Here is an 8,927-nt window from a genome sequence, read left to right as displayed (position 1 = left end):
ACATCTTTCTAACTTAAACTCCTCTAAACATAGGAAAATCTCCCCCTTATTTGTACTAGGAAATGAAATTGCTTGTGTAGAGTCCAAGAACTTTACTTAGCTAGTTAGATGGTAGTAGTAATAGTAATAGCCAGTGATAGTTGTAGTATTTTTATGACTGGATTTTGGTTCAAGCCAGGACTTAGTTGGACACTTGTAGTAACACTCGTAGATTTTCTAAGTTTAACCTATAGTTTAAGAATATTAATTATAACCTAAGGTTTGATTAATATGATTGATTATGAAGGTGATACTTATTATACTATATGGTTTAGATAGACCCAATAAGGTATTAACACTTGTCAAGAGTATGTTTAATGAGAATAAAGTATTTTTGAGGAATATATTTATTAAGAGTAATATTTGAACATCCTAGGGTCTGCTAGTAGCTTTGAAATCGTTAAAGGACTTAGTCAATGCTATTTACTCAATTCAAATTAGGCTAAAAAAGTGTAATTACGTGTATAATATTTCAGTGTATGTTGATATATCGCAGCTCTATGGGGCGATATATCGCCATACGGGGATACGAAAAACACGTAGCTTCGCACGACAACCTCGACGAGCCTCTGGCATATGAAGCCAGGTGATATATCACCTATAGTGGGCGATATATCGGCCCATGGGCATAAAATTTGAATGATTTTGAAACCGAGCTCATTTTAATCCTTAACCTCTTGATAAGTTCAAAATCTTTCTGACTGAGTCTTCAGCCTCTGCTGAATGATTATTCAAATGTTTTTCAATTAAAAAGACATTATTTTATTCAAGTTAAATGAAGATATTTTCATTCTTGAACTCTATAAATAGGACCTAGTACCCAGCCATTTCTTCATTCATCAAGCTGAGTTCAGAGCCTACAAGCTGCTAGGAGTACTTTAGAGTGTTAAACACTTGCGTTGGGGTTATAAGCTCAATCATTATAAGCTTAATAAACACCTGGGAAGTAAGGTTTGTAGTATATTTCGGTTCGAGGTGTAGTTCGGTCATAGAAGCATTCAAGGTATTCCAAATTCTAGTTCATTTCTGTATTGTTTCCTTAAGATCTTATAGTTTTTCTACTCAAATCATAACTCGTATTCTCTATTCTTGGTTAGGCATCTAAGATCTTGAACGTAAGATTTTGTTGGTAAGTATCTTTCTCAAATGGTTTAGTTCATTCTCTTCATCTTCTTCTTTTAGAAATACTCACCTTTTCGTTATGGTATTTAGGAGTGTTCCAAAATTATGACTTTGTTCTCATCATCTCGGTATATTGATAAGGAAAATAAGATAGTTTTATATGCTTATGTGTTATGTTAATATGTTATGATAAGTTATGCTATAGTATGTTATGTTATGTTTTCTTATGTTTTAAGGTTATGATTTATCCTACCTCAGATATTAGACAGGGGACATTGATGGGTTATCATAAACCTACCATGTGATCTAACCTACCTCAGATATTAGAAAGGGGAAGTAGATGGTTTATCACATGTTTTTAATGGCCATTAATAGTATAGTCTTATATGATGTACGCCTTTATAGATATATGTTTATAGTTTATAGTCTGTGTGTATGTACATGTTTTATGCTTGTAGTAGATTTTCCTTGCTAGGCATTAATGTAACGCCCAAAACTCCAGGGACCGTTACGGTGTGCTTTGTAAACAGTGCTAAACTCTCTAATCGAGTCATTTGGCCAAAATCGTGTAACTAAGTATGATTAGCGGTTTAGGGATTAAAATTTTTGGTTAAGATATAACGTTCCATTAGAACATTTATTATATACATTGGGATCCCAAAAATATAATTTAAAGGTCTATTACAAGAAAATATTTACAACCAGCCGATCCAGGTGGCAAAACAGGGTTTAACCCTAGTTCCTCTTCAAACTCTCGGTCGTGGCGGTCGAGTAGCTGCATATGTACCCATCGTCACCTAAGCTCTCTAACTCAAGGATGGTCCAACTTTATTTTGACTCTACCTGCACCACATAGCACCCGTGAGCCGAAGCCCAGCAAGAAAACTCAACATGCTCATGAATAGTAATAACATGTCATCGAATCATAATGTGCATGCCTAGCAATAAAAGCTACCGTCACGCAAGCAAATAAGTTCAAATAAATGATTACGGGGTCCTGCATCTGAATAAAAGACTAATGAGACATTCTCTGAGGAATTGCTTCTTGAATAGATGACTAATAAGTCGATCTCAGAGTGGGTGACTAATGAGTCACACCCTGCATAGGTGACTAATGAGTCACACTCTGTATAGATGACTAATAAGTCATACCCTGTGTAGTTGAATAATGAGTCCATCTCTGTCTAGGTGACTTATGAGTCACACTCTGTATAGGTGACTTATAAGCCACACTCTGTATAGATGACTAATAAGTCTATCTCTATGTGGATGACTAATGAGTCACACTCTATATTGGTGACTAATAAGTCAATCTCGGTGTGGATGACTAATAAGTCATACCCTATTTATGTGACTAATGAGCCACGCTCTGGAGGTCCCATACCCTCCTAGGCATGTGACATGTAGGTCACCTTAGCCATTCTGGCTCTGGCTCTAATTAACTAGCCCATAGACTAGACAAGCGCTTTTAATTTTCATCGAACTTGAGGTCGGTCCGGCATTAATGCTCATTCGAGTCATTCAATGCAGATGTCGATTAGATCTAATCTTTTATCGGCTTGCGTTAAACACGCTAAGGTCGTACTTGACTTATAAGTCAATCCCATGTGACCAGTGCTCAATACCACTGCCGAACTTGACTAATGAGTCACAGCTTCACAATTGATATTGACACCATTGCCAATCCCTGACTAATAAGTCAGTGCTTCCTCATTTAGGTAATACAAACAGACATATATCATATGTCAAATATTCAAATATAAGGCCATTTGCATGCTCACTCAGTAATCAAAAGCATAATTATAATCATACACAATTACAGAGACTCAAGCTCTGATCAATCTCATAATCAATATTCATAGCATGCCTTAATCACATGTTTCTCGTACATCACATGCATCACATTTAATCACTTGACATGTCTCAATAATAACCATGCATGTCACATTTAACCATCCAACATGCACCAAGAATAACCATGCATGTCATATATACACAAGGTGCAGTTTTCTTACCTTTGGTCCAAGCACGGGTTACCAATAAATGAGCCGCAAGCACGATCCTGATTCCAAGCCCCTAGTGATAACCTAGTCACAACCATAATATAAAACCTCATCAAAATGAGTAAATAAATACTTCCAAACCCAACCCAAGCCTCCGGGACATCGAATCTCACTCAACAAGGTAGTAGGATCGATCACAGACCCTTAGAGTTAAGTTCCCATCACAAAAACACAAATCTGGCATTTTTTTCCCTTAAGAGCCACAACCCTCCATAGACCATGTCGCGGCCCGCCCCCTTGGCAGAGCCTCCTCCACCTTCATCAAGCTAGGGCCGCGGCACTCTATAACAAGGTTGCGGCCCAACCTCACACCAGCCATTTTCCCTCATTTTTCCCACTTTTAAAACCTTCCAAAAACCTATCCAAACATCTCTAAATCCCAAAATCAAACATCCCCATGATCCAAAACCCATAAAACCCAAGTCTCAAATCAATTAAAAACTCATCAAAACACAAAATCCAATTCAAGCTTAAAAACTTTAAAAACTTAGAACATAAAACTTGAATTACCTTCGATTGAGTTGTTTCCCAACTAAATCCTCCTGCTAATAAGCTTCTAATCTTCCCTAGGATCGCTATGCCTCGATCCTCACTTGAATCCGAGTCCTAGAACTCAAGTTACCTTCGAAAATGCAATCGGGGAACGAAAATGGAACTTTGAGGGAGAGAGAACGTATAGAACATTCTTTTTATTTATTTAAAGGTTACTTCAAGCTTAAGCAGCCTCAAACAAATCCTGACGCTTGGGGTCCCAAAAACACTCCCGGGGACAAAATAGTAAAAACCTCCAGAATTTCCCCCTGATCTATTTTAACCATTTTACAAAACATAGGGTCCAAAAAATAATTTGTCAAAACACATGGTTCAAACAGGTAATGGGAAAAAACACAGGGTTCAAAAAAGTATAAACCCTATTTTTTAAAGTATAGAAGGATTAAAAAAAAGTGTCAAATTCAAGAACCCAAATGAGATTAGGGTTTAAATTTGGGGACTAAATTAATATAGGATAATCTAATATTTATTTATTTTCGTTTTTATGTCATGCATGCATATGCATGGGCCTATTATAAGAAGTTTACAATATAAATCAATACTTTCTTGACCATGAACTTTAGCCCTTTCTCTCTTGAATTAAAGGAAATTTACTACGGTCTTGGATTGAAATATATATATATACAAAAAAAAAAAAAAAAACTAAATTTATGAACTTGATAGAAACATCATTAAATTTTCTATTGATCTTAAGTAGTGTACTTAATTCATGTCTTCGATGATTTGAGCTGAGTTGGAGAGAGCTAGTTTTTCTGAGTTTTTTTTTTTTAAAAAAAGTTACTTTTTAAAAAAAGCAAATGTACAAATTAAACATTTTTAATGTCATTATGAGATGGGAATATATGATTATGTAGAAAAATACATATGAAGAGCTTTTGGGTGAAGAATAGTTTTTGTTTTAGAATATTTAGAGTAAAGGGCTCAAAATTAGTGTGGCTGATTTCCTAGAAATAAATTAATAATTAATGGAATTAAAAGTGTTGCAAATAGTTTGAGAATGTGTTTGATTATAGTTTATTTTTACTGATTTGGGGTAATTTTGTTGACAAGGACTTATGATTCTCAAATAAGCTATGCAAGTTGTCGAAATTATTCTTTAATACTTATCTAGAGCACTGATTTGGTTTTTATGGATTGTGAGTGTCCAAGAGTGAAAGAGGTATGTGAAGTTGAAGAGGGAAGTTCTCTTTTATTTTCATGTTATGCTTGTTGTTGGTCTATATCTAGATACATTCCTAAGTCCATGTATAATTTGTGTTTTTTTTTTTTAGCTTTTATGTTTTGGATCCTACTCTTTACATTGCAATCATGATTCATAGGTTTATTTCTATTTTATGTGAAAGACCATTATCTTGAGAAAAAAATAATAATCTCCTTATTCTTTGTTCCCATTTTTCAAGATTAAAGATAACAAATAATCTCCAAATTATTTATGAAAACAGAGAAAGCCTATAGAATTATCATTATGCTTCATAGGTGCTCCTAGAGCAACTTGTTTTTGCGGCCCACTAATCTTGTTTGGTTCATTTTCTTAGCTAGTTAACTAACAACTTCCACATTCCCAACTTGATGTTGATGCAAGGCTTAAAAACTATAAAAGATATCCACTAAAGTGTTAGTAAATATTCATTATTGTAGTACTATCCTCTCTTTGTTGTTAAATTGTAATCCATACTTGCTAAATGTATCTTTTGTAACTCATTTCTTTAATAACTATATCTCTTCCTTTGATAACTAATTTCATTCATGTCACTCACAAATTGAGTTTTAATTATTTTAATTTTGAAGTTAATTCTTGGCTTTTTCTAGGATTTATTGGAACTAATTCATGTCATAGTCACAACTGATTGATCATTTTTCCAATGATGGTTAAACGAAAGCGCGCTGTTGTGGCTAAGAAGGAAAGGGTTGCCACTAAGGACGGTGTGAATGATTTAATGTGGGTATTTTTTACCATTGTCTTTTTCAATTAGTATGTTGAGTATTTATTATCTAGCCACATTATTTTATATTTAATATTCACTATGTTGTATTATCTTAGGAACGTTACAATTGAGAAAATGGCAGCAGAAACAGCCAGAAGAATGGAGGCCTCTATAAGAGAGCCGAATTGACTTTAGCTCGTTGGGGTATGATACTTTATAAACTGATTATTAACTTTATTTCTTTGTATATAAATTCCTTAGTTCATAATTTAGTTACAATTTCTTTACAGATGGTCAACGTGATACATGTTCAAATCTTGAGTGGGCTTCGATAATAAAAGAATTAAATATAACTAAAACAGTTAACGAACTAGTAAAAAGTGACATTGTTGGTAAGTATCTAGATTCAGTTGATAAGTGGGAGTCGTTCTATGAAATATATGCAAAGTGGGTGGGGTTTGGCAAAAGGTCAAATGGCGTAGAGATAAGAGATGGGGTAGTATCAATGAGAATGTGGGTTTGTACAAGAGAAGGTTATAGACGGAGCGAATATGTGAATTTGCCTAATCGCCAAAAATGATTGAGACCAATCACAAGATTAAGATGTCAAGAAACTCTGAGAGTGGTTCATATGAAAGATAACGACTTATGGTTGGCAAAAGAATTTGGCCACGAACATAACCATGAAATGGTATCAGTCCTTAAGTTGCAATTCCTCAAGAATAACCGTGTGGTGTCTGATGGTTTGCTTGCACAAGTTCGTTTGATGAACTCAGTTGGGATAAAAAGTTCTCAAATTATGTCTCATGTTGCTATACAGTCGAGTGGTTATGAGAGAATGTCGTGTCAAGTTAGAGATGTGTACAATATATTTGCAGGAGAAATTAGGGAAGAAAAATTGCTATACAACAAGCCATTGTGCATTTGTATGGGTGTCAACCACCATTTCCCCACTTGTGTGTTTTGGCTTTGCCTTGCTAGTAAATGAGAAAATGGAGACTTACTCATGGATGCTAAGAGTATTCTTAGAATGTCACCATAAAAAAAAACCTTTAGTCGTGGTCACAGACATGGATAATTCAATGCGTAAGGCAATAATAGAAATATTTTCAGGGCTGGTAATGATCTTGGATTCACGAAAGGATTCAATAATTTGATGTACTCATACTACTCCGAGGAGGTGTTTGAGAACTAATGGACAGAGTTGATGGAGACTTATCAAATGGAAAACAATGATTGGGGCCAACTATAATACAGAAGAAAGCGAATGTGGGCTGAAACCTACCTCCATGGCCAGTTTGTTGATGGAATGAGCATAACACAACATTGTGAGTCAATGAAGTTCTGCCTAGAAAAAATTCCTTCTAAAGAGATACACCCTACGTGAGTTCATTACAGCCATTGACATCGCGGTGACAAAAATATGACACATCGAAAGAGAAAATGACTTTACAACGAAGCACACGCTCCTAAATCTCCCATCCTCAGATGCTCTTAGTATTTATTATGATCAGTGTGCGAAATTATACACCAAAGAAATATACTAAGTGGAATCAGAAATCAAAAGAGAAAATGTGTATTTTATTAGCAGCTATGAAGATTATGCAAATCACATTGTCTTCAATGTTGGAAATGTTTTAGACGCTCAAATGAGACATAAGGTGACTCGTACCCTTGGAACGAACCATTTCGAATGCAGTTGCTTATTCTACGAGACTAACGGTTACCCATGCAGACATATTTGGGCAATGATGAAGTCTTGTTGCATTATGATAATCCCAAATTCACTACTCCTCTAACAGTGGAGCTTTCATGCTAAATCCCATCCGGAAAACATGGAGATAAGCCAACCTATTCAAGAACAGTCCATGTAGTGCGAAATGTCAAGATTCGGTGCACTTAATTCAGATGCTACCATGATGAACTTCTACACATCTAAGTCGCCACAATATTATAACACAACAAAGGAGGAAATTTCTCGTCTCACAGCCATTTTCAAGGAAGGAGCTTCACAAGGCGCACCCACAAGTCGATTATACTGCGAAAATCCTAACATAATGCAAGACACAGTTAGAGTCAGACATAAGGTCAGGGTAATCCAGGGCAGCGAATGGACGACGCACATAGCATTCCAACAGACGGATCAGGTTTCAGACAAAGGGCATATGGAGCATGTGGTGCCCTTGGTCATGACAGACGAACATGTCCCAATCGCGGCCACACAATTGGAAGAGGAAAAGGGGCAAGCACAAGCAGTGTTAGTATCGATCGATACACAGAATCAAGGAATGAATACGTGGGAGGTGAAAGTGAAATGCCTTATTCAATGCATGTGACTTTTGGAAATGATTATGATAATCATGTGTAATGCACAGCCTATCTCAGCAATGTTATTGTGTACTTGATAATATTTATAAGATCACTATCTTTTAATAGTCAATCCATGGACTCGTTTTGTACTAGTTATTACTACGTTTATGTATTGATCGTATTTTCAAAATCAATCCAGACTGACATATTGATCTATATATGTTTTTTTTACGTGTTAAATTCAATGAAAATAAATATATTTATTATTATTTGACACTTTCGTTGTATGAATATTAATTATCTTATTTCAGTTGATTATGGAACCCATGTTCCCAATCAGATCACGTCTTCGAGAGCCTATAACAATACAATACCAACAAATAGGTTATAATGAAGACTTCTTCCTTCTAGGTGGTCTGGATCTAAATACTAACTGTCATGAAAGGCGGATCTATGATCGGTGGTACTTTGGGCAGTACACAAGCCACTTATGCAACAATTTTAAGATCAAGGCCAAACCAAGTTGTGATAACATATGATGACAGAACATGTCTAGTATTTAGCTACAAGAAAAATAAGGTAATTCAATGTAATAAAATGTTAATTGCAATAAATATAACTAAGCAAAATTATATTCACTAATAAATATTTTATAAACAGGTGGCAAAAATATTCTATCCATCAGACCAATTCAATTCATGTTGCTGGAGTAAGTGTTGGGAGATAGAAGCGCTCCTACCATGTATTTAGTTGCATCTTCCAACAATTTTATGGAGACTTCTGCCTTTGCCACGTGGGAATTGGATACTACTAAATTCAAAACAAGGATAATACACCAACGAGATGATCCCGATCTACCGCGTCTGATATCTACCACCCATTACCACGCTTCCACTCGAAATGGTATGTTATACGA

Source organism: Humulus lupulus, chromosome X (genome assembly GCF_963169125.1).
Source record: "Humulus lupulus chromosome X, drHumLupu1.1, whole genome shotgun sequence".
Taxonomy (NCBI): domain Eukaryota; kingdom Viridiplantae; phylum Streptophyta; class Magnoliopsida; order Rosales; family Cannabaceae; genus Humulus; species Humulus lupulus.
Note: the sequence above shows the minus strand (reverse complement) of the source record.